The sequence below is a fragment of the Pholis gunnellus genome, assembly GCF_910591455.1.
Source record: "Pholis gunnellus genome assembly, chromosome: 11".
Lineage (NCBI taxonomy): Eukaryota > Metazoa > Chordata > Actinopteri > Perciformes > Pholidae > Pholis > Pholis gunnellus.
The window spans coordinates 347,797-374,826 of NC_136538.1; positions in this window are offsets into that span (position 1 = coordinate 347,797).

A 27,030-nucleotide genomic window follows, 5' to 3' on the forward strand; every position below is an offset into this window, starting at 1 on the left:
AGGACGAGGTCAAATCCAGATCTATGCATTATATGTTCTGATGCTTGACTTAATAAATTGTTAATAGTTTTAGACCGTCTGTCATCTATTTTTCATCAATGTAATTCCAATTCAAACGATCTGCGCGGGGTCCTTCTGGAGGTGTAATCATTTGGAGTCAGAGGGCTCTTTGCCCGAGGTGGAATCCCCAACAATATACAATTATACATATCTGTTGAGCCAAATGATAAAGATGCCTAAAGCTCCCTCACTGCCTGCTTTCAACAGCACTTTATGTGCGTTACACAGAGCCCCACATGTTTCTTTCAAATGACCTTTTATACATTTGAACACTTTTATGTCTTAACATAAATCATTTTTAATGAAAAATGTTTTCCAGTTCTTATTCATCTGTTGAAATTCTTTAAATTACGCTTAAAATGTAAGCGCAAAATGCATGCTTTCTTCCTACCACTTTTATTTATTTTATCTGTAAAGCAAAGGTTTTATTATTTATTTATAGCACTTTCAGCTATATAGTCTGTATGAAATGTACTATACAAATAAAGATTATTATTATTATTATTATTATTATTATACTAGCCTCCATTGTTTTGGCCACTGACTTTGATTTAGTATTGGTCTTTGGATGAAAATATATATTAGTCTTCGTCAAATTTTGAAAGTTGTAGTCATCATACAAAAATTATTAATTATTTTAGTGACATTTTTGTGATTCTTTTTTTTATGTCTTCTTGGTGTGATTTCAAGGCTGTAGTTGGATTAATGTGGTCCGATCAAAGGGAAAAAAGAATTGCATTGCATTGATGCATTTCTGTTCTGGTCATGTTCACGCTGACTTTTTACAGGCAAACCAAGAGGAGTAAACATGAAGTTATACTGACTGACAGATAATCGTTGGCTGGAGAGTTTTGCTGATTGTTAACCTGGATCATCACAGCACCATCAGGACCCACATGGAGAAATCAAAGTTGTTGAATGTTATTCATTTACACTGTATTTTTGATACATTAATAGATTATATACATGGCCTTATACAGATCAATTATAAAATCGCTTCAGCAACAGAAACAGTTAAAAATTCAATATGAGGAAAACATTTTCACATGATGCATTGTGTTTGAGCACCAAGCATCATGATGTAAACACAGAGTCCACATCCTCTGGTCACACTGGAGTCCTGCTCTCTGTCCTGATGTGAAAGTGCAGCTACCCTCTGACTATTCCCATTGATGACCCTGCCTGTTTGGACTTTTCCGCCTTTCCTCGGCCCTGGTAAACGACTCGCCCTTCTGTCCCCAACCGCGAGATTCTGCCTCTGCTTCCTTTGGTTTCTGTCTGCCTTCTCCCCTGACAGCTTGGCTTTCCACCGAGTGGATTTCTACACATGTGCAGATCCAAGACTGTTTGCCTGTTGTATGTTATGCCTGGAATAAAGTTTTGTTTCAACTATTCCGTGTGTCCCGTCGTACTGCGTCTGGGTCCTTACCACACCTGTTACAGTTTAAGTAAAATATATAGAGGTAATTTGACGGTACAGCTAGCTCAAATATAAAAGTAAAACTGCTTTCAAAACAATCAAAAGATTAGGGCCTACATGCAAGTAGATCTCTTGTTTTCTTCACCACTGAGGAGGCCAATTTGCTGTCGTTAGACTCTTGTAGTTGATCAGATGCATCTGACATTTTGGCAACCAAGAAGTCAAGTACATTGAGGCTGCGGAATCCAAAGTACAATGATAAAAAGCTGTATCAACATCTATAATTTGTCTAAGCAGAATATTACGTCATTGCAGGTGAACCACCCCATATCTGACTCTTTTTCATTAATTGGTCCTTTTAAGCACCAGATTGCCCCAATTGGCGCCAGGAAGAAGACTTTTCAAAACACGTGTGAAAACAATGTACGAATCACGAAAGAATATAATGATGTTGCACATCACATTAAACTGCAGAACCTGGGCTACAATAGTATATAAGCCATTTGTATATGCTCCAAACACAACTCAAACAAACACTAAATTAATGACCAAATATCAAAATCCATATAGCGCCACCTAGGCAACCCACTCGCCACATTTATGACTCTACTGCTGTGGCACTTTATGCAGTACACACACACAATATCTCAAAATAAAGCAAACACTCCAGATTTCGGACATATAAATCAAATCCAGCAACAACAAAGCATCAGCGAGATATGAGCCAAAGAACACTAAGAACAGAAATCGCTTCATCAAACGATAGTTGATGTTTTGCTGTTTTTCAAAGATATATTTATTTTCCCGGTAAATCCACGGTGAAATACGTTACAGCTACGAACTGTGTTACACTAAAATCATTCCGGGCATTTCTAAGTTGCTGTAAGTCGATTCAGGAAGTCTGAGAATCGCCTTGCGTCTCAACCTAGCATGTCTCACAATACGGCTCACTGCTGTTTCTGATTGACTAACAGTGATGTCAATCTCATTTTGGTCGGTATAGCTAAATTCCATTGGCTCTAATAATTCAAATGAAGCGTCAATCACTGAAATCGACCAATGGGTTTGTGAGATAGAGCCCTGCATAGTGGGGGAGGGTCTGAAATCGAGGAAAACTCCAGTACGCAGACACAAAGAGGAATCCGGCTTTCAAAATAAAGCCAAAACTGCTGTATTAGGATGTATTGAACACAATTAGTGATATATAAGTGAAATGTATAGTTCGGTACATGAGAAAATTCAAATGGCACTCATGGTACCAAAATGACCATTTTGGAGACCTCGCCTGAAATCTCTGTACTAAAACCACTAATTTTGTTCTGCTTCACTTTATCAAAGTCAAACTTTGCAGAGAGACTGTTCACATATTGTCCTATGATTAGGGAGAGGTTTTAGACCTGCAACTACATCATTCTAAAGAGATATTTCTCCTGAAACACAAACATTATTCAAATAGACCTTGAGGTTGCAGCAGTGGTGGGCCGTCAGGGCCAGCAAGGCCTTCTCTGCTGGCCTAAACAGAATCACAAAGTTATAGATATTTTATATTTTAACAATTTTTCTTAAATACACTACATGTATTATAATTTATAAAAATGTTTTTCCCATTATCTTATTTTCTCATTGCACAGCTACTGTGTTCCTCAGTTGCTCTGCTTCCAGTGCAGCTTGTTTTAAGTAGAGCTTTTATCCAATCAGATTTCACCTCTGTGTCTCTAGGTAGAAGAGAGGCCCCAGGCCTGCAGACTCACCCAGTGAATCCATGAGCAGTTTAAGTGAATGGGGACGATATTGTTGATTGTCATAATCTTCAACCAATCAGATCTTTAGTTTGACATGTTGGGCGTATTCTTTGACGTATCAGAGTCGTCTAGCTGGCCTAGCCATACGTGATTGGTCAGTGGGCTAGCGTGACATGTTGGGCGGTGACAATCCCAATATCTGCTGCCTCTGTCGAGCGGACATTTTCAGCCCTCAAACGCATTAAAACGTATTCAAGAAATACAACTGGGGAGGCTCGACTGACTTCACTGGCGTCCATGAATCGAGAAGGACTTCTTACTGGAACTAAAACGCACGGATGTACTAAACAACCATGAGATTAAACTCTTTTACAAAGAAAGGAGGACTTGGCACGGGGACATGGATGCTACAGTCCATCAAAGGGAACATCAAGTAAACATCTTCTGTATAAATCACCAATCCTGTGTTGTTTGAGATTTTTTTTTATTTTTTTTTTCCCATGATGGCACCCCCTGTATTTGCAATAATGAATATCTTTAATTTATCTTCTTTAAGCAGATGGTCACACTGAGCAAGACAGCAGCCAGCTACACAACACAAGCTGTCAAAAGCTACTAGCGACAAATCTAGCGACTTTTTCTGGTGTTGTTGGAGACTTTTCTGGTGTTTTGACTCTGACGGGAAAGCACGTACCGTTCTGCACTGTCGTGAACGAGCAGCGGGGGCTGCCGTGAGCCGCCCCAAAGCACTCACAGGCGGTCAGTCTCACAGCAGCCTCGCGCAGCAGTCCCAGCTGCAGTCAGAGAAGAGAGCAGACACACTCTCTGCATATTCATATATATGCACTCTGCAGTTAGTGTATTTATAGGTGTTGCGCTTCATTTTTACATGAAACAAATAATAACCGTAGCTGTGTTTCAGCTGTAGGACAGCAGTGAAGGCCCAGGTATAAAATGCACGGCCCGCCACTGGGTTGCAGAGATATACTCATTTTAGTATGGGTATGCAATTTTCGAGCAGAGGTTTAAAAAATAGGTGTGTTTTTAAAAAGGATTAATCAGCTTCAATGAAACCAAATGAGATGAACAGTTCAAGTACACAGAACACAAGGCACCTTCCAGAAAACTTCAAGTGGTTTTCCATCTGCTCCTGTGGTACCACAATATCAAGCAGCTGTGGTTTTTAAATATCAAAATTACAGCCTCTCTCCCTCTGCGCTGTTATTATACAGTAGAGAAGTCACTGGCTATACTTGTTCAAAGAGACACAGAAGCCTGCATGGACTCTATGACGCCATGCTGATGTCAGGTTCGACATTATATCTTCATCTTCCCCCCTCCTCATTTTGTATTCTGTTGCTTTTGCTCATATTTATGTCTTTCGTTCTCAACAACTGTTCATGGATTGCCTTAACATTTTGTACAGAACCCAGCTGGAGTGATTTAATGACGTTGGTGATCTCTTGGCTTGTCCTAAAACATCCTCCACCACCACATTGATATTTTTAGTGAAATGTCTTCACAACTGTTTGTGGATTTAGGGAGATTTATTGGCAGGAATGGAATTTAACATTCAGAACTATGTTTTCATTAGTTTTTAATAACATAATATGATAATTGTTTTGTTTTTAGCTTAGAGAAAGCCCTTCATATCTTAACAGAGTCAGCCATGTTTCTAGAGCAGCCAAGAACAGACAAACCAAAACTGGCTCTAGAGACTTTTGTGGTTTTTTTTGTGTTACCTGAATAGGGATGGATATTGATAAGCTCCAATTTTTTTTTTTTATTGGTACTTTAATGTTTTGGTGTAATTTATTATTGCAGTGCAGCATTTCCTCTGTTTTCTGTGTCGGGGCTGAGCTCCTCCAACTACACACACACACACACACACACACACACACACACACACACACACAGAGTGACGTCAGCGAGCAGAGAGGCTGCAGTGGAGACACTGAGGTGAACCAGGTGAAGTGAAGATTACTCGAGTTGACGACAACTTCTTTCTGTGCAATAAAAGAGACAATACTTTATAAATACATCTGTTCAACAAGCATGAACATGTAAATAGAGAAACATATTTCCATCTGCTCTGTCCTCAGTCTCTCATCCACCACCGCTATGTTTACACAAGCACAGCACGCTAGCTAGCTAGGCTATTAGCACATTGTTACTAACAAGCTAAAACAGAAACTGTCTGTTTTGTATCTGTTCTAATTATGTTAAGTCTGTACACATGACATCTATTGCACTTCTGACACCCTCCTCTGTTGCTCTCCCTCAGTTTTCTTCCTTTTTTTTCTCCCTGTTAAAGGTTTTTGATGAGTTTCCCCTGTTCCGATGTGAGGGTCCAAGGACAGAGGATGTACAGATTGTAAAGCCCAAATTGTGATTTTGAGATGTATACAAATACATTTAATTTAATCGAAGTCTTTTAAACTTCTCTGCTGGCTGTGACAAAGCTGCTCTCCTCCCTCTACCAGCATTACCTCAGCCAAGGATAGAGGACAGGCCACTATATATATATTATATACATACAATTCTGAAAATAACCTTCCCCTGACAGAGCCCTGACATGTTGCTGCTTGCAGATAAATCGGTTACTTGCTGGCTCTCAACCTCATTCTCTGAAGTTGAAAAACACAAAGACACCCTGAACTGTCTCCAACGACCCAAAATGAGGCTGATCCATGTAGCATACTGGGCCTAAGTGGTCTGAGTCTTCACCCCAGGCCGCCGGTGGTTGTGTGGTTTTCTCACTCTACTATAATTAGTTGCTCACTCCACCCTTCATGTTGTTTTCTTTTCACATATTAAAGTATTGCTGACATCCTCTCAAATAAATTACAGGCTCTCTGGTAAGGTCATTTAGTTTCTCAGTGAGCTGGACACTTGCCCCTTTTCAGCTCCACATCCTGCAGATAGAGGCCTCTGCCAGACCAGAGCAACACACACAAGCTCTAAATCTGCTCAGAGTGTCATCTGCAACAAGTCAAATTGTATAAATAATATGGATTTTCATAGACTTTTACCACACCATTTCAATTTCATTTCCTTTGCAATTTATTTTTTTCTAACCATCACAACCACTAAGTTGAATAATAAAAGAGTGACATCAGATTCTGTTTCCTGTTGGTGAACTTATACAAGTGCATTGGTTAAAACTCAAGTATTCCTTTCCATGGTTTTTGAACAGTGTTTTCTGGATCCTGGAACGTCACGTGATCTGCAGTACCAAGTGCGACCGCTACACCAAAACTCCACCACAGAGCTATGCCTGCAAGTTCGATTCACAGCTGGAATGTTTGCATCCCGTCTCAGCAGCCAAGCCATATTATTAAATTAGGTAATCAAATCTCAACATTAGGATTCAAGGATCATTTATTGTCATTATGCAACACAGGGATGCACAACACAATTTTATTGTAGCCCATTTGTAACACATGACAAACAAAACACAAACTGTTGTGCATTCCTGTAGTGCATTTTTTTAAATTTTCATCATCAGGAATGTAAACAGCAGTAACAGAAACAATTTTCTGGTCGGATAATAGGGACATCTTCACATTAAAATCTGAACATGAAGAAAACATTGTTCATCAACTCTGACTGATGTTTGAGCACCAAGCATCAGGATGTAAACCCAGAGTCCTCCTCCTCTGGTCTACCAGTCCTGCTCTCTGTCCTGATGTCCGCCCGTCAAGTGCAGCTTGATCCGGGATGAAGGATGGATCCAGGTCTCTCTGAAGATGTGGGCTTAACAGTCAACGACCTCCTGCTGCTTTGTATGATGTGCTACATCACCACCCCCAACCTCCACACCCTTACTATCCAAGATACTCTATTATATTGCAATATTTTAATTGGCAATACATCGATTCAAAAGCTTTGCTCTTTTTAACTTTGACTAAAGAAGTCACAATATATAGTTAGCTCCTCCCTATTATTATGATGAAGTCCAACTGAAATCCCATTTAGTCATCCTTTACTTCCCCTTGCTATTAAAGGAAGGAAAAAGGTGTTTGGGTGAACATCAGGAATGCTCCCTTTTCTTAAAGGACGGTCGTGTCCATGTTTGATAGAAAGCAGCTGGCAGGATGAGCGCCGGTACAGGCGGCAGGGAAATGAAAGAAAATGTAGCCTTCAAGCCATAAGCAGACAGCGTGTTGTTAGCAGTGTTTTTGAAAAGTATGACCACACCAGAATCAACTTGGTCTTAAATCTGACATTGGATTTGCACTTTTTCTCTGTCTAGTTGCTCATTTAGCAAGCTACGGTGTGGAGCTAGTTATGTTAGAGTGGAGACTGGAAACTTTAGCAGGAAAGATAATTTGGGTTGTTGTTCAAAGTCTGTGGCTCTTGTGTTGTGTAGCTGGCTGCTGTCTTGCTCAGTGTGACCATCTGCTTAAAGAAGATAGATTCATTATTGCAAATACAGGGGGTGCCATCATGGAATAAAAAAAAAAAATAAAAATCTCAAACAACACAGGATTGGTGATTTATACAGAAGATGTTTACTTGATGTTCCCTTTGATGGACTGTAGCATCCATGTCCCCGTGCCACTCTGTTACATGCCTCCGCTCTATCAGAAAGGTGTTGGTGCGAGTAAATCCTGGAAAAATCCTGGAAAAGCACAGCGGCAGGGACCGGGCAGTGGCGCAGTGTGGATCCCCTCAATAAAAACCTTATTCCACGGCCGGAAGGCATCTGAAGAAATTCTTTGTGACAAATACTTACCCTAACTAATCTCACTCTTCATGCATATATCAACCCAACCAACAAATCCAACAGGTAATGAGAGACAGAGTGCGGCTCATGCCCTTGCCAGTCAGAAAAAGAGGACTCATTCTGCATAATAATTAGCCATGTGCTACTGTTTGTTTTATGGAGGGTGTGTATTTTGGGCCTATAGAACGATAGCCGTTTTTTTTCCAGATAACAGGCTCAGGCCAATGGAACGCTTTTTGGAATTATTGGCGTTTCGCAATAAAGGGCTGTCGGAACAATGGGCAGTACCCGTCACAGGCCGCACTTCACATCTGTGTGACACTGCTCCCACTGCCCTGGAACTGGCTGAGACAGGAGGGTCGCCAGCTGATTAGGCTCACCTGGGCCCTTGAGCTATCGATGCTGGCCCCTGTGCTCACTCCGTCTCTCCCTTCCTACAACTGACATCCACCCTGTGTCCACGCACTGCTCTCATGTTTCGCGTTAACCCATAAAACTTTGTGTGAACTTACTTCTTGTCACATTCCCTGAGCCAGTTATTGACAAAGCAGCAATGAAATGCCATGATCTATCAGTAACTGGTTCTCTATTACTTATGTAATCTTGTCACTTCTTTCTGAATACATTAACATGGTAAATGAAGCGTAGCAAAAGTTCAGTCAGGAAGTCTCTCTTTACAATCTCATTCATTGATATACATGCTGCTGGAACAAAGCTATTCAGCCTTTTAAACCAGACAAAAAGGTTGGATCTCCTTTTTTTTATTGGTGTCCTTGTCAGTGATTCACGTCTCACCAGTGGCGGGCCGTGCATTTTATACCTGGGCCTTCACTGCTGTCCTGCAGCTGAAACACAGCTACTGTTATTTTTTGTTTCGTGTCAAAATATAGCCAACACCTATAGATAGAGTGCGTCTCTTCTCTGCTCGGGCTGCAGCGCGAGGCGCCTGTATGTGCTTTGGAGCGGTGGAGGGGCTCACGGCAGCTCCCGCTGCTCCTTCACAACAGTGCAGAACATACGTGCTTTAACGTCAGAGTCACCAGAAAAGTCTCCAACAACACCAGAACAAGTCTCTAGATTTGTCACCAGTAGCTTTTGACAAAGAAAGTCGCCATGAGGGTTTGGAAAAGTCGCCAGATTTAGCGAGAGAGTCGCCAAGTTGGCAACACTGGCACCGGCTAAATCTGTCCCCAGAGCAACATTGGACGTAACAATGGTTCCTATCACATTATAAACCAAACAAAAATCCATCTTCATACAAATAATAATATATAAAGAAGCATAATAAAGCTACTGCAGATGTAAAAACAAACACATTTAACCTACCAGAGCTGCTGTTCACCATTTAAAGACAAAGTCCATCCTCCTTTCTTTGCAAAGAGTTTAATCTCACGTTGTTCAGTACATCTGTGCGTTTTAGTTCCAGTAAGAAGTCCTTCTGGATTCATGGACACCAGTGAAGTCAGTTTAGCCTCCCCAGTTGTATTTCTTCAAAAGTTTTTAATGCGTTGAGGGCTGAAAATGTCCGCTCGACAGAGGCAGCAGATATTGGGATTGTCACCGCCCAACATGTCACGCTAGCCCACTGACCAATCACGTATGGCTAGGCCAGCTAGCAGCTCTGGCACGTCAAAGAATACGCCCAACGTGTCAAACTAAAGATCTGATTGGTTGAACAATATGACAATCAACAATATCGTCCCCATTCACTTAAACTGCTCATGGATTCACTGGGTGAGTCTGCAGGCCTGGGGCCTCTCTTCTACCTAGAGACACAGAGGTGAAATCTGATTGGATAAAAGCTCTACTTAAAACAAGCTGCACTGGAAGCAGAGCAACTGAGGAACACAGTAGCTGTGCAATGAGAAAATAAGATAATGGGAAAAATATTTTTATTAATTATGATACATGTAGTGTATTTAAGGAAAAGTATTAAATTATAAAATATCTATAACTTTGTGATTCTGTTTAGGCCAGCAGAGAAGGCCTTGCTGGCCTGACAGCCCACCACTGCTTGGAGGCTTGTATGTTAATAACATGTAGGGGATGATAAATTAGAACCAGCTTGCCTGAGGTTTTTCTCTAGAAAGTGGAGAGTTGTTAAAGGCACATGTGGAGCAAAGATCTCTTTAATGAAGAAAGAAAAACAAGCAGAGGCAGACAGCAGGAGAAGCATATGGGCGCTGGCTGATCACTGGAGCTCGATGTGCAGAGAAAAGCTGAAACTGGTGTGCCCAGTGTATCATCCATCTGCTGTCAAAGTGTGTCATTGAATTACACAGCTTATTTGCCTAGTTACAAATGATTTACTGCTGATTTCCACAGTATGATTTGAGTTTTGGGTCTATGGCTCTTGGCTGCTCTGATGAATTTGCTTCTTCTTCTCCAACACTGATGACTACGAAGACAGTTTACCACTATTAGACACACACTTTGGCATTGGATTTCTGTTGATACATGTCCCATGAGGATTGATGGACCTCTGTTCTGGATGGAGACAGCTTCACAGTCAACACTTTTATTCACATGGGGTCACGTTCAGATTTCCATTCACATAAACACAAATGCACTCAGTCCAGACCAGGGTCCCAAGAAATGGAAGATCCCACACCTCTTGAATTACATCTATTGCCAACGTTCGATGCCAGGGCAGGAGGATAAGGGTGGGATGGTGGATTTCTTTCATACAGGTTTTTTCCTAACCTTAACCTTGGTTGCCTCACCAAAACAGAGAGTCACTTCTACTGGACCATTAAGTATTCCAGTGCATAACCCCGTAAAACTTGTTGACTTTACACTTTGGTTTTTGTTCAGATATATAGTGTTAAAAAGTGATCCCAAGAGGGGCTTAATATAGCCAAGCTAATCAAGAATTATGAAACAAAGGAAAATAAAATACAAACAACCACATTCATCTATCACAGGGTTCGGCAACCTTTACCATCCAAAGAGCCATTTTGTCCTATTTTCCACCAAATAAAATTTGTCTGGAGCCGCAAACGCTATTTAATGTCAAATTTCTCGCCACATGTCAAGCATACAGGTAAGCCAGCATTGTTGGCAGTGAAAGCAAATTAATACGTCCACACAGAATTAAACTCTATTTTCCTCCCTGACTTTTCTGTTTTTGGATTTATCCATTGACAGTTTACCGAGGGCGGAGGTCTGCAGATCATGATCAGCCACATACAAGGAAAAGCGCTTTATGACATAAGATGCAAGTGGCGGATCGCGTAGCTTTTGAATATATTACTATTTTGCTCGACAGGTTTGAATCCAGGTTGATGCGATCTTTCCATAAATATATTTTCTTCAATGTATTTCTTCATACGTAGCTGTGATGTAGTGCTCACTTATACAATCGTAATCCCCGCAATATATATGAGATGTTGCTTTTAGATCTCCAGCAATATGTTTGTGAATGTGTGACGAATCTGGCAACAGAGACAGAAAACAGCTGCTGCTGTTACGCGAACACAACACACGCACAGAAGGAAACCAGTAGGTTTGAAACCAGTAGGACCGGCACCCACTGCATGTCCAGTGTATGTGAATAGTCACGTGATATTCGTTTTCAGGCATTTCAGTTTGTACCTCGAAAACAATGCTGAAACGCCGTGTGGACGCAGATAGTTTTTGTTTGTTAAAACTCGTATTAAAGGTATTAGTGTGGATGTAGCCTCAGGGAGCCGCAGCAGACGGGCTGAAGGTCCGCATGCGGCTCCGGAGCCGCGGGTTGCCGACCCCTGACCTATCATATGTCATTACCATTATTATTGATAGATTACTGCTGATGGTATTTCTAACTCACTGCAAAGTATGGATTGGATATCTAAATAATGTATGGCTGCACGATTGAATTAGGCCAGCCAGAACAGTGAGTGAGCTCATTGGATGGTTTATTTTTGATGATGTGTTTGAAAGTGCTGCTTCAGCATCAGGTCCTGCTCACTTGGGTTTGCAACCACTTTTGTTTGGTCATGCCCGCTGGCTGCAGACTACATGCTCAGAACCTAGTCAGTGGACTGATTTAGAAGCTTGGGTTTGGCCTGCTCCGGATCTGGGCCTGAACCAGCACAGCTAAGATGAGCCAGATACAACCACATACACTTAGGTTGCAGATGGTCAAGATGTCAGGCCATGAAACAGCTGGAGTCACTGGGATTGCAAGTCATTTGTGACGATTTCGCATTGTGAATAATTGTCACATGTGGCAGGTTTTATTTTAAAGGAGCAACATTTTATTTCCCTTCTAAAGCACAAGAGGTCAAAGGTTCCCTGAGATACAAAAAAAATGCTTCTGTAATCCCCAAGGCTGTCAGTGGGTGAGCTGGTGTATGTGTTCAACCTGCTCTCACTCCCAACTCGTCAAATACTGACGCTAGGTTAGTGCCCCTCTGTGTCTGTTACTGATGCACTACAACTGCTCTCATCACTGTTGTTCCCAGCAGCAGCACACAGATGGTCTTTAGTGAAAAAGTACTGATAAAGCCACTGTTCACTACCTGCGCAGCACCAAACTGAAGACAGAGACTAGCTGGTGAACATAGAACTACATATTTTCCTTTAGAGGTGTTGGACAGTGTTGTGAGTGAATGTGCTAAAAGTGCGTGTTCATGTATTGTCTGCATGTGATTGGCTCAGTCATTTCCATCGTGAACATGATAGAGAGCCTGTTTGTTTGTGCTGTTTCCCATCAGCCTGGCAGAACTCTAATTTGCAAAGAGCTTCATTTCAGGAAGGCTCAACAGGTGGGAGAGCTGGGAGTACATGACACGACCAACACTACACTCTATCATCCATGAAAATAGTGACCTTTAACCCTCCCCTTCCTCTTTTTCCTTCTCCCACTAGCCCATTTTGACCATTCAAGTGAATAAGAAATTGTATGATTTGGCAGCTTCAGGCAGAAACAAGGACACGGGTTCCATCTCAGCTTTCAAACTGTAGACAGCATATCATTCCGACACATTGTTGGAAAAGTATTTTTGTGGAGCCAGATCACACAGAAAATTATTACTTTTTATAATTGAAAAAGATGCCTGCATAACTTTACTGTAAAAACTGAATACCGTGACTCTTAACTTCGACATTTTTTCACACATAGAAACCCAGGTAATCCAATTTGATAGTGTGTCTGGGAAAAAAAAGGGGAAAAAGATTAAACATACATATACTGTGTGTGTGTATATATATATATATATATACACACAGTATATGTGTGTACATATATACATATATATATATACACACAAAGATTTCTTGTTGAGGCAGAGCACGAAAACTGACAGCAATGAAATATTTTTGAAAGCTTTATTTATTTAGGAAGTGTAGAGATGATGGTCTCTCTTGGGAGCATGGATTGGAGTAGGATGATCACAGCTTTTTGTGCCAAGTGTACCTATTTACTATTACCAACTCTCAAAACTCTGCCAATACCATGGAGTAGAAGTTACTTTGTCAGTCACACATGTGGAGCAAGGGCCTGTATAGGCGTCTGGGGAATGTGAGAGCAGCTCTGGAGATGAAGCCAGAAAGTGTTAATCAGCGGAGCAGCCGCACCATGCACCTCTGCCCACTGCACCAGCTGCCTGCTGACTGAGCCAGGGGAGCTCGGAGGGCAAGTCCTTGACAGTGGGAGATAAATGAAAGCAGGCAAAGCACCTCTTCTCTGACTCGTCAAATATGCTGCTCAGGGGTCCAGCAGAGACGACACGGATACCTCAGATCCATTCTGCTATTCCCCCCCTTCTTCTGAACAGGCTCAGCTATGGTGGAAGATGTGTAATGCTAGTTATGAAATGTCACTTGCGATATTAAAATAACTTTTTTCTAAAGTGATATAAACCGGTTAAAGATTTCCCTTTATTTTCCCAAAAAGAGGACAGTTGCCAGATAACGTACACTTGGATGTAACATCATAAATTAACCAATAAGTAAAACCCAGAGGCCCTGGTATCAGATCCATCACCAGCAGGATATTTATAGATATCTGGCAGGACAGTTTGACTCTAACATAGAGACCTCTGGGTGGAAGTTGATTTTGAGGCTGATCCAGGATTTGGATATGTATTGAGAGACGGAAGACTAATAGCAGTGAAACAAAACTTGACCTATAGAATTATAGTTTTCATAGACTGCTCATGTTTATGGAGAGTCTATAAAGTGTGCTGGTGGGCAATAGCTGGAAGAGACTTTCTATTTGGGAATTGTGACTGAAATGGATGCTCAGTTTTTATTGACCGAAAATTGGTAACTATTCAGACTCCTCTCCCTCTGAAGTCAGAACACCAGGAAAAAATAAAATAAATCTCTATATATTGATATATATAGTTGTGTACACATGTTCTACCCTTCTGCAATGAACACTGTGCGCTGAGAGCCAGAACCAAACCATTCTTAGGCTAATTATACAACCCTAACAGATATAGATAATATATATATATATAATAAAGCACTACCACTCCCTCCATATTAAGACATTTATTGTGAAACACAATATGTGCTGTTACTGTCAACAGAAGCTTTATCATTTGCTCCCTACAGCATATACTGTAAATATGAAGATTAGACCATGAACTCCAGAGCATCTGTTTCTAAAACAGTGACTGTCTGCTGAGTGTGCTTCTGCTTTAGTGCTGCATTGTATCAAATAGTTGATAGATTGTTTTTTCTCATTCACTCACTTGTTCACAAATTACCGATAACTCTATTTGAACATCCGTAAATATTACAGGAAATGTCAGTTACATCAATGGTATCCAAAGCTTGTCTGAAAGCTGTGCACAAGTAGCAGCTGCAAGGTCTGTGTCTGACAACCCTCATGGTGAATCAGACAAAGAGGAGAGGTCATTCCCTGGAACTGGAGAAAAAGGGGAAACATACAGCTTGAGGGTCTGGGGGTGTTTTCAAGCATCACAATCGATGTTCCACCCCAGCTATCAGTCAGGACCTACAGTATGTGTTCGTTCAGGAAGCTGTCAGCTCGTGTTCCCAGCAGCGTGACTGCTGCCTCCCCTGTGCCCGTCGCTGGAGTGTCCTTCTGGAGAAGAAAAGAGGAAGTGCTTTGATGCTCCTGTGGGTGCTTTCCATCTCACCCCACCTAACCCCCCACCCCCTATCTGCTGACAAGGCTCATGTGCAACGGCTGACTTGTCACAAGGGATCATCACTGCGGTTTTAAGTACAGCGATGGTCACACATCAACATTTGTCTGTAGCAGTATAATTCAGATTCTATAATAATAGAAGTTCTGAAACAAAATAAGCTTTTGCATTTGGGTTAGGGAGTAAACAGAATAAAGTTTATTTGCAGAATAGTAATGTTTTACACATTTTGACTCATAGTGAGTAATATCAACTTGACATACAGTCAGTTGCCAGTTTATTAGATACAGCTAGATAAAACTATGCAGTCAACAATCTTGCAACAAGTCTTCCCTTCATGAAGGTTCTCATGTTCAGTTTTTGTTGAAACTGATTAAGAGAGGTGTTGATTAATTGGAAATTTTGGAGGATGTAGTGTGTGATGTTGTTTAATTGTATTGCATTATATAGATAACCACAATAACCTTCATGAATGGAGAACTGATTGCAGGGCTGTTGTACATTAAGACTGCATCAGTTTAATCTTTGTGTAGCTAATAAAGAAAACTATATCAATTAATGTTGGTGTCTCTTCATACTTGTTTATTTATCATCCATCTGTCTTTATTTGACAAGTGTAGCTGTGATTGTAGTTCTTCAGGTTTTTGGGAAATTCCCAGAATCTCAACCACCCAGTAGCGGGCCGTCAGGGCCAGCTAAGCTTCTCTGCTGGCCTAAACAGAATCACAAAGTTAGAGCTATTTTATAATTTAATAATTTTTCAAAAATACACTACATGTATTATAATTTGTTTCACATAATCTTATTTTCTCATTGCACAGCTCCTGTCTTCCTCTGCTCTGCTTCCAGCACAGCTTGCTTTAAGGAGAGTTTTTATCCAATCAGATTCAGCCCCTATGTCTCTATGTAAGGAGAGAGGCCCGAGGTCTCTAGATAGACTTTGCAGATTAAAGTAAATGGAACGATATTGTTGATTGTCATAGTCTTCAACCAATCAGATCTTTAGTTTGACATGTTGGGTGTATTCTTTGACGTGCAGATGCTACCGTGGTACCTGCTAAGTACATCAGCATTAATGTGCGCCGTGATTGGTCAGTGGGCCAGCGCGTGACTAATGTGAAATTGACGGAAGCTGGCAGAAGTTAGTTGGAGTAGTAAGAGTTCAAATTGAAAGATATGGAAGAAATTTTTACATTTTTAGGGTTTTGCTTGGTGTAGTTTATTTGGTGAATGTGGGCGGAATGTGGAGCTCCGTTTCCCTGCGAACGGCCGGTCGCGGTCGATTCGTCCATGCATCGTCGGGGCCAGCGAGAAGGACTTCTTACTGTAACTGAAACGATGTACTGGGATTAAACTCTTTGTCAACAAAGAAAGGAGGATGGACTTTGTCTTTAAGTGAACAGCATTCATTAAGTGACAAACTGCGTTTGTATTTTACACCTGCAGTAACAATATTTGAATGGCTCGTGCTCTTGTGTGGTGCAATGCGTGGATCCGCTGCAGGTCTGCTGGATTGATATGTCATGCTTTGTTGTCATATGAATATATGTGACTGGTTCTTATGACTTTGTTTGTCATTGTGTTAATTACGTTGATTTGACTATGCATTGTCCGTTAATGATGCAACGTCCCGTCATGCACGGATTCATGTATCTGCACCGTAGCTGTTCAATTGTAGTAGGACAGCACAGAAGGCCCAGGTATAAAATGCAGGGCCCGCCACTGCAACCACCAACATGTGTTGATCACCCAAAACTTGCAAGAGAGGCCCTGGTTTGTAGTGATGGCTTTCACTGTCATGGTGCCTGTCCAGGAGGCAAAACTTGGTCTTGCAGCTAGATGTGCATCAGGCATCTCAGCCTGGAACACCTGCATAAATGGATATGAAGTGGGTCAGGCCCCTTATGGGCCACTTCCAATGGCATACGACCAGGCGGTAATCCAAACTATTGTTGAAGAACATGTACCCTAAAATGTACGTTGATATTGTCTTTGTGAATTCAGTATTAAGTACCTGCCTTTTCTGAGTGATAAGTTCTGTGTTGAGATGAGAACCGTGTCTAGAGAGGTGTGAGGAGAGTAGTAGGGGTCACACCTCAACTATCGCTCAAAGCCTCACTGGAACACAACTTGATCTATTTCTCCCTTCAGATCTTTTATAGATGTAGTTATTATAGCAACTTAAGAAACAATGCATTTTAAATTGTATTATCCAGTGATTTGCAGAAATGGCGACTCGGGTTGTTTACAAATGAGTAAGATTCATCTTTGAGGCAGGGTGAGTCCACTCAACCTGACTTGGAACAGATGGGTCTACCAGCCCAGCAGGAGAGACCACATGGCCTCTCTGCCTCCAGCTGGTGCTTAAACATCCACCCTTACAGTGGTTAGGTTCAGCTGCCAGTAGGCCATGTTGAAAAAAGAAACTGGTTGCGGAATCACTTTTACAAAAAATAATTCTCACCGAGAGTGGGTCTGATTTTGGCCTCACAACTTTTGTCTAGAGAACATGCTCAGACAAACTCACCTTCTTTAAGCTTTTGCCAAAGAACAGGTATGAGCCTTTAATGACAAAGGTTGCAAAGGTTTTGTATGGACAAACGTGAAAGGAGATTTGTTTTTTTTGTAGTGAAAATAAGAACCTTTGTCACGTCCCTGCCCTTTGTATCTGTGCAGAGTTGTGACATTTGCTCTTAGCTGGCCTTTGAAGCTCACTCCTCCCTATCTGTCTGTAGTCTCCACAAATGCTATTGAGTCTAGCTGACTCAATGATGACAAAAGCTGAAGGTAAAATATCTAGAAGATTCATTCAGAGCTACTTAAAGGGAATTTAAAACCTCTTGAACCCTAGGCCTATTTTTAGCACTCTGCTCGAAAATGTCTTACCCATACGCCAGAGAGTGTAAATCTCTAACTACAAGGTCTATTTGAATAATTTAAATGGCATAATAACACAAATAAATGTGAGCTTTGTTAAGATATGTACATATCATTGTATATGTTACTGGTAAATGCTGGACGAATGTTAAACACAGCTCAAATTGAACATTTTCAAGTTTGCCTTTTTATTTGTGCCTAAAAAGCACTTTTATTGATTTGAAATGATGCAGAAGCTGGCCTAAACTCTCCCAAATCATATCACAACATGTCAGCATGTCAACAGCTTTGATAAAGTGAAGTATGCCTGAGAAATCAAGGTCAGCTGAGGTCAGCCAACGTCAATTCTGATTTTGGAAGCAGCCGATATAGCTGTTTTATTGTACTTTTATATACTATCTAACTATATATTTCACTTCTTTTATCACTAATAGTGTTCAATCTATCTAATACAGCAGTTTGGCATCATTTTGAGAGCCTGGGCCCTATAATAACCTGTAAAACATGGCTTATTTTCGTCTGAATTTCAGTTTTACGTGATGTATTTGAACCTTACTAAAGCCTGTGATTGGCCGATTTGAGCATGTGACATAAGATTTGAACCCGGAAGAGTATGAGGAGTGTATGATACGATCTTTGAGTTGTTTGACAGAATTTTAAGCCAATAAAATAATCGAAAACCGTGATCCGCCCCCATTGGCCAAACCTGAAATAGGTCAAATGTTAGTTACCCTAAGTGAGATTGATCCCAATTTCTTCAGGAAACAGTTCAGAGCCACCACAGGATGTTGATAGAACAGTAGGACCCGGGGAAATATGCCTTTGTTTACATCAGAACAGCACAAAGGTAAGGAGTTTATGAAATATTAGCGGTGAAGCTGGTTTGTTGTTCTGGTGCTTGTTTGCTCACAGCTCTGTGATGGTTTCACTTAGAAAAATAGTGAAGATATCTTTGGATTCAGTGTGTTATTGGCGTGTTTTCTGCTTTTTCGGTTTTCCGAGTTAGCATTTAGCTTCTTCTTATTAGCGTCTACCAGAATGTGTGGTCGGCTCAGCCATGGCGAAAAAAGAGTGATATTGTGGACATTCTTTTCGTTGCTTATTTAAGTTTGTGTAGAATTGGGTTTGGAGTGTGTACACTGGCTTGCAGGATAGTGTTGAACAGAATCTCTTCGTTAATTTTCTATGAAGCATTAATAATATTTTTGTATGAAAAGTCCATTCTACGACATTTGGAACAGAGCCTCGGAACAGAATGGAGACCTTTTTGGCATCTTCGGGTCCAAAGGGTTTTAAGCTCAAACCATACCTAGTTAACAGATAATATCTAGTACATAAACATTTTTCCCCCATTAGCTCAGCATACTCTTTCAACCCTACCAGTAAATACTTTCGCCAAAAAACCCGCAAACAGTTCTAAATGCTGGCCTGCAGCTAACTGTCAGCTGAGAAAACATGAAAGCCCTTCTTGTAATCGCAGCAATTAGTCGCTCCCAGAAACAGTTTAGCCTGGCAGGGATCAGTGAAATACCAGCCTAATGCTCCCTACTCTGTCTCTGCCTCACTTTCACCATCTACATCACTTCACATCCCACACTTCCTCCTTCACTGCCTTTTTATAACGACACTGAATCCAGTGGCGGGCCGTGAATTTTATACTACACTTCTAACAGCTACAGGTTATTATTTGTTTCGTGTAAAGGCCGCCTATTCACATAACACTGCAACATTTGACAAATGAAATAAAATGTTACATGAAGCTCAACACCTACAAAACACGAAATGCAGAGTGCAGATACATGAATACGAGCATGACGGGACGCTGCGTCATTAACGGACAATATAGTCCAAATCAATGTAATTAACACAATGACAAACTCACAAGAGCAGTCGCATATATTCGTATGACAACAAACCATGACAAATCAATCCAGCAGACCTGCAGCAGATCCACGCATTCCACCACACAAGAGCACGAGCCATTCAAATACTATTCATAAAAACGCCACGATAGACAAATGAACAGTAGTAACTGTAGAGGAAAACAAACAAACTTCACTTACCAAATGCTGTTCATCCTCCTTTCTTTGTTGACAAAGAGTTTAATCCCAGTACATCGTTTCACTTCCAGTAAGAAGTCCTTCTCGATTCATGGACGCCAGTGATGACAGTTGAGCCTCCCCAGCTGTATTTCGTCGGTCATCTTTGGCTGGCGGTTGGTCGTCCGTCTTCGGCCGGTCGGTCGGTCATCCGTCGCCGTCGGTTGGTCGTCCGTCGCCGTCGGTTGGTCGTCCGTCTTCGGCCGTTCGGTCATCTGTCTTCGACCGTGGACCGGCGAAGGGCGGGCCGCGGTTGTGGAGCTGTTTCCCTGCGAACGTGGTCGTTGAGTTGTAGATCCACTCGAGTCTCTCCAAAAGTACCGACGCTCAGTTAAAATGAAACACATTCACAGCCATAACATGTGCAACGCTTCTCCGACGCTGCATACAAATCCTTTTCCTGGCTGGTCAGGGCTGCTAGCTGTGGGGTCGTTTCTTACTGTCCAGTTTGTTCAGAAATGTCCTTCTTGAGAAAAGCCTTCCCAGTAACTCCGCCACTAAATCCGTTTCTCCTCCTTCCGCCATTTGATGTTGAAAATCAGAGATAGCTAAAAAAAACTAAAAATGACATTTCTTCCATATCTTTACACTTGAACTCTGACTGCTACAACCCCTGCTAGCAAGCATAAGTCTCACTTTAGCCACGTGCTCGCTCACTGACCAATCACAGCACACTCTGCACCTCGCGGCAGAGCTGCATCTGGACTCTGAGCTGCATGTAATGCTGACGTAGTTGTAGGCCTACAGGCCGCTCTGGCGCGTCAAATAATGTCAAACTAAAGATCTGATTGGTTGAAGATTATGACAATCAACAATATCGTCCCCATTCACTTAAACTGCATATGGATTGACTTGTGAGTCTGCAGGCCTGGGGCCTCTCTTCTACCTAGAGACACAGAGGTGAAATCTGATTGGATAAAAGCTCTACTTAAAACAAGCTGCACTGGAAGCAGAGCAACTGAGGAACACAGGAGCTGTGCAGTGAGAAAATAAGATAATGTGAAAAATATTTTTAGAAATTATAATACATGTAGTGTATTTAAGAAAAAGTATTCAATTATAAAATAGCTATAACTTTGTGATTCTGTTTAGGCCAGCAGAGAAGGCTTTGCAGGCCCTGACAGCCCACCACTGGTGTATTCTCATAAATGAAGGGATTCACAGTGTCTGTCTCAGAAGATAATCCTGCAAATTAATTATGCTTTTGTTTTTACCCTTTTGGTAATTTTTCATGACTTATTGTCACTTTTTACACTGTATTTGGTGTCTTTATAATGTCAGTGAAACCTTTTGTTAAAGGGTCAGTGTGTGAAGGGCTGGTCTGTTTGCACAGGTCGTGCAGACCATCCTGGTTGCTAGAGCAGGATCCATCATTGCCTGTTGCAAGGAAACGTGGAGAGGGTTCTGACGCTTTGGCAAGGAGAGGATGCTAGATACAGTTGGGTCTATTCTCTCCTTTTTGCAGTGTTTGGTGGATAGATGGCTGTCTCATGCCAATGTTAAAGTGTATGCAGCAGCCGTTTCATCATCAGGAGGCATTGCACAGTGATGCGTGCCCCCTCCCATTGGTTCTCGGGGCCTTGGTGTGGGATGCTCACTGAAGGCATTGTCATTTACCGGGGGACGGGGATGCAAAGTTACATCTGTTCGCACAGTTTGACCGTTGGCATGATATGTTGAACGCACGCCCCCTATCAGGCACACTGAATAGGTGTTTGTGTGGTGTTGCTGGTAAAGCCCTATCCAAGAAGCGCTGGAAAGCTGGCGTTGTGAGTGCAACTTCCAAAGCCTATATTTAGGCAGGAGGAGACCCTTCCACTGTGGTCCGTGCACACTCCACACACAGCTTGGCAGTGTTGCCGGGTTTGTTCAGTATGGTGAGTGTCGAGGACACATGTACGGCGGCAGCGTGGTGAACGGCTTGTCCGTTTATACGATGCTATCTTTTTGACATGTCAGGCTACTTTTCAGGGTCTGTGATTGCTGGCACAACACAGGACTGGTGAAAAGGGCAGGGGGGTGTCGGTTGTGTTGCATGATGCACCTATGCCCCTGTGCTCCTTTATGAACCGGGTAATGTTGTCTGCAGGGTGTTTACAGCTCGTCTTTTTGAACTCTGCAGGGTTAAGCCATGGCTCTACAGTTCTACCCAGTTCAGAGTCTTGTAACTCTAGTTCTATCAGTACAGGCGGAGCCCTCCACCGTGGGGGCCCTGCGGGTCCTACGTCACTTGTTGATGAGGATGTTGTATAGCTTGGCAGCGGGGTGCACAACCTGATTGGCCAGCTACACTTACACACATGTTCAGAAGGCAAACGTTTGCTCATGATTTGAGGAGAGTACTACATAGAGTCCAGTAGAGGGCTCCGCCTGTGCTTATGGAACTACGTTACAATAACGAAACCCAGTGGCGGCTGGTGGAACATGTTCTAGGTAGGGCTGTGCCACATCCAATCAATTTCAGCAAACATCCCAGTATGATTTAATGCAAAAAAATTAAGGTATCAAAAACACAATACCTTACATTTATTCCAACACGAAGAAAAACTGTAAATTACACTTTGACAAACACGTCAGGACATCACGTCAGGCAATTCAGTATAATATAATAATATATTTATCATATAACAATATTCATGAGTTTTATATAGAATGAGTTTTCACTGTTGATTTACCATCTCAATTAAATGTTGATGCCTCCATGACCAAGTTAAGAAAATGAGACTGAGGACAACTATGCAGAAGAAAAGATGTTCACTTTGCCTAATATGTAGCTTGACAGAGTTCTCATGTGTGCCCTGGTGTTCTCATGTTTCCTTACCTCCTCCTCCCTCACTCCCTAACTGTCCGAGCTGGATCTGTCCTCGGTGTTTTAAAAAGCTAAATAAGTTATTAGCATGACTGCATCCAGCTAGCCAAACCTGTCTGGTGTACAGCTAGTAGAGAAGCTTCATGTTCTGCTTCCCTTTCCTGCTAGTCTGCTGTCTGATTGAGAGGTCAAGCTGATCTGGGATCAGCTCTGTTAAATTTCGCCCTAAACTGAATGTATTTGAGGACGCTGATTGGCTAAATTGTATGTCATACATTCATATCTTTAATCAGCAATTAAACTGCTTCACAGACCCGCCTCCTGTGGGCGATTTTTGCAGCGGCTGAGACATGCAGACAGGCGGAGAGGACGAGCAGGAAAAGCATATATTTTTCGCAGATATCATATTTTACACGTATTACTTTTTTTTTTATTGCTCAAGGGGCGGGGCGGTGCCCTAGCGCCCTCTATTGGCCAGCCGCCACTGACGTAACCTTTGTTTCTCTGCTGCTGCCAGCTGTCATTTCAGTGTCAGATTGATACAACCCTCCTCCACCCAATTCACCTCCAGTTTTCATCACAACCCTTGGGTCTTTCCACTGTGCTCATCACAAGTTCTGTTCCACATCACATCCATCTACTCCATCAGGGCATATTCCTGCACAGCTCATGGCATCAGTACTCCCTTCAAATATGACGGTACGATGGGATATAATCTCCAAAGACTCATTTTATTTCTATGAGGGATTGTATCTGACATGTGGTAGGTGGAGGGACCCAGAAGGAGACTCAGACACCGAAGATGGGAAGTGGAAATTCTTTACTAAAGAATTCTCAAATACAGTGCCAAAATAAACACTCCAGCAACAATAGAGATACTGAAATTACTCAAAACTCAAAACTAGGACTGATGGTCTAACCCAGTGGTTCTCAAAATTTTGCTGTCACGCCCCAACAAAAAAAAACAGAGATAGAGAGAGAGAGAGAGAGAGAGAGAGAGAGAGAGAGCAAACCAGGCCTACAGTATTCATACTTTAAGTAAATAAAACACACACTCACACAGGGCTCACAGTTCCACACTGTTTGCTGTGTCAAATCATTCCATCTCTTTCTTCGTTGGTTAGTATAGTCATTAGCTGCATATCAAACATAGTGTTTAACACTGTGATGTTTGAAAACATTAAATATTGCCCTTCTTTTAATGTGTAATGTTTAAAGTGTTATTAATGACTCACTGAAGAATATTGAGGCAACCATGCCCCATTCCCAAGGCACCCCAGGCTGCATCAGCACACTATGATTTGCATGTCATTATATACAGGCCTTCAGTCAGATTCCTTCTTCTGGCAGACAGGATTGTTTTGTCAATAGCCAAAGGTTTCTATGGAGTTAAATATATTGGGAAGATCCAAGTGTGTTCTTTGTGTGTCACCTAGCTTCTGTCAGCCCGAGTAATGGACATTTAACTCAACTGATTTGTTGAATGCAGATGTGTTATCTGTATGTCTATGTGTGCTAATGTGAAAGTTATTCTAAACATTTGAACTCAATAGCTTTCCAATTACATGAGCAATTAGGATCATCTTGTAGAGGATAATGAGAATTTGGCAGCTTAAGTTGACTCTAAAGTCTTGGAAACACAAGGTTTTCCGATCATTTGTACACAAGAGCACAATAATGTCCACTATTCTCCACTGACAGTCCAATGAATGCTTTCAGAAACATTTCACTTTCAGGCTCTAGTATTAAGATGAGGAGTAAAATAGATGCTTGTCCCAAGACCAGCACAGCTGTATCTGTGTGTTAATAAAGTTGGTCTGGGAACAGTTGCTCTATGAAGTCCCAGTGCCACCAGCGACCCCCAATTAAAGGCTTTGCTGGTGTTTCTTTGGCATAAATCACAAGTTTAACCCCAGGGAGCTTTGGGTCCTGCCCTCCTCAGCTGTCTATGTTTATATTTAGTGCTGCAGGCAGAAAGATGGAGCTGTGGTGTAGGTTTACTGTGAAACCCAACCTGCTGGACTGTTTTATCGTTTGGGCCACATTTTCGTCTCAGTGGTCCCTGTGTACTGTATCAGAGACTGCCTCCCTCTGTGTTCCTGGCATGAGAGCTAACACACAGCTTTTGTAGAGTATAAACCCATAATTGGCCATAGCATTTCTTAATCTCCCTCTGTCAGCTCATCGTTATGGTCACTGCACACACATGCCACTGGTGCCTACACCTGGTTTCTGTATGTTTAACTACTGGCTCTTCATCACGATCAGAAAACACATCTGACATCAAGTTGTTTTCTCCTGTCGGACTGAAACTACAGCAGTGATGCCGTCTAATGTTAAAATCTTTACGATTCAACTCCTGATGTGTGGGATCACTGGGATGACCCACCATGACACCAATTTTGAGACTTAATCCACAGTTTGGTTATTGGTCCCTGATCCCAGGGTGGTGCCCCGTTATCATTATTATATGTTAATAATCCCATTGATATTAATAATTGATATTAATAATTTTATTGATATCAATCATTTCATTTTTATACTTGTTAATAACCAAACCTGCTCCTTCCAGATCCCAACAACTGCAAGCCTAGTGAATCATTTGTTATTTTAAAGATGTTGGCTGCATCAGTCTCAAAGGACTTTCTCGCTTAGCTTTTCAGCACATTATAAAACGAAAGTTACGAATGTAACTACGGTTCTATGAATCCTGGATGACCGCCAGAGGCAGTGTTTAACACTGGATATCTTCTGTCTCGCGCCTGCGCAGGTCGAATATTTATATCAACAAAGTCACCTGTGACCTCGGATGACCCCCCGTCATCTATAAGTTTCGGTGTCATCCTGAGTTCAGTCCTACGGAATCTTCTCGCGAGTTCACGGGATTCCGAGTCACCGAGAACTCTGGCGGTCATCCAGGATTCATAGAACCGTAGTTACATTCGTAACTTTCGTTCTATTTCATCCTTACTGACCGCCAGAGGCAGTGTTTAACACTGGATGACTTATACCAAAAGAGTCACGAGGAATCATAAGTACCAACCTCGTATAGTTCAGGCAGAGGAAGTTGGCCAAAGAACCCTCCCCAGTGGGTGAGGGGTGGCAACGTTCACTCTGTAGTGTCTGGTGAATGTGCTCGGTGATTCCCATGAGGCCGCAGCACATATATCCTCCACAGGCACACCTCTCAGGGCTGCCCATGACGTGGAGACACTCCTGGTAGAGTGGCCCCTCACTCCGGATGGTAGAGCACGGTCGCTCGCTTTGTATGCATAGGCAATGGCCTCCACTATCCAGTGGGACAGGCGCTGTTTTGAAAGGGCACAGCCCTTCTTAGGCCCACTATAACAGATAAAGAGCTGCTCCGACCGCCGGATGCAAGCGGTGGCTTCCACATAAGCTCTGAGGGCCCGCACTGGGCACAGTAGCCTTGACCTCTCCTCTCCCGATGGGGGGTCTAACTGTGCGAGCTGGATAGGCCGGTTGATGTGTGAGCGTGTCAGCACCTTTGGGAGAAACGCTGCATTAGGCCACAAAGTGACACCCGAGCCATCTGAGTTCCACCTCAGACATGATTCTTTCACCGACAGGGCATGCAGCTCGCCTACACGTTTAGCTGAAGTGATGGCAAGGAGAAAAAACGTTTTGGTTGCCAGCCATCTCGCCTCTGCCTGTGCCAGGGGTTCAAAAGGAGGCAGGCATAGGGTGTCTAATACCAAATGTAGGTCCCATGTAGGGGCCTTCGGGGCGTTCGCGGGATGCAATCGCAGAGCCCCTCTCAGGAAGAGGGATACCAGTCTGTGGCTCCATACTGTGTTATTGTCAACCTTAGCGTGGTGCCATGAAAGAGCAGCCACGTATACCCTCAGGGTAGAGGGAGACCGGCCCTTATCTAGGAGGGACTGCAGAAACTCAAGTACAACAGGCACGGGGCACTGTACCGGGTCCTTGTCCCGAACCGCACACCAGTCAGAAAACAACCTCCACCTGTTCTCGTACTGCAGACGGGTGGATGGTGCCCTGGTATTAAGGATAATGACTGGCATACGGGCGAGGCCAAACTTCGCCGCGTCCTGCATGGCCGCCAGGGTTCGTCCGTCCGATGTAAGACGGGACAAAGTCCCGGTGTCTCTCCAGCATGCATGCAGCTCCCTCAGATATTCTTCGGAGGGAGGAACAGCAAAGGTG